The sequence below is a fragment of the Carlito syrichta genome, unplaced genomic scaffold (assembly GCF_000164805.1).
Source record: "Carlito syrichta isolate Samal-C Ts95f unplaced genomic scaffold, Tarsius_syrichta-2.0.1 Scaffold307975, whole genome shotgun sequence".
Lineage (NCBI taxonomy): Eukaryota > Metazoa > Chordata > Mammalia > Primates > Tarsiidae > Carlito > Carlito syrichta.
Window position 1 is genome coordinate 98800 of NW_007252071.1, and position 613 is coordinate 99412.

Here is a 613-nt window from a genome sequence, read left to right on the forward strand (position 1 = left end):
AAAAGCATTGTTAGAATAAACATGTGGCCAGCTTCTACTTCTCACTCTAATTGTCCTAAAGCTGGCAAAAATAACTTCTAATATTTTTCCTGATTTCTATTTATTACAAAGAAAATAAAAATGATATAGAAACAATTTGTAACTGATATCTTCTCAAAAATATGTTAAAACAAACTAAAATATTCCTTATGCTTGTCCCAAAATAACAAAAACTATTTACCAGTCTCTGATAGTGGACTACTTATCAGCAGATTAGTAAATATACCAACAGCGATAGCTACATGATTTTCTACATAGTGTACAATATACCTAGACATTCAAACAAAATAAGTGCATTTAGAATGTATTTGAAGAAGTAATATTATCATAAAATTAGATATTAAAGTAGTAAGTGAAAATAAATGCACTATAGAATTTCTTTATGGCAGCCTCAAAGTGCTGTTGACCAAATAGGGTCATTTTTTATCAAAAGTAGTGTTTCCTGTTTCCTGCTAAACATTGACATGAAACCATTATCATGATTCAAGGGAAATAGTACTGGAGTAGGTAAACCAGCATCACTTTCCTGTGGAAACAAACATGCAGATTTTGCTAACCCTTTCAGAGCATTAGG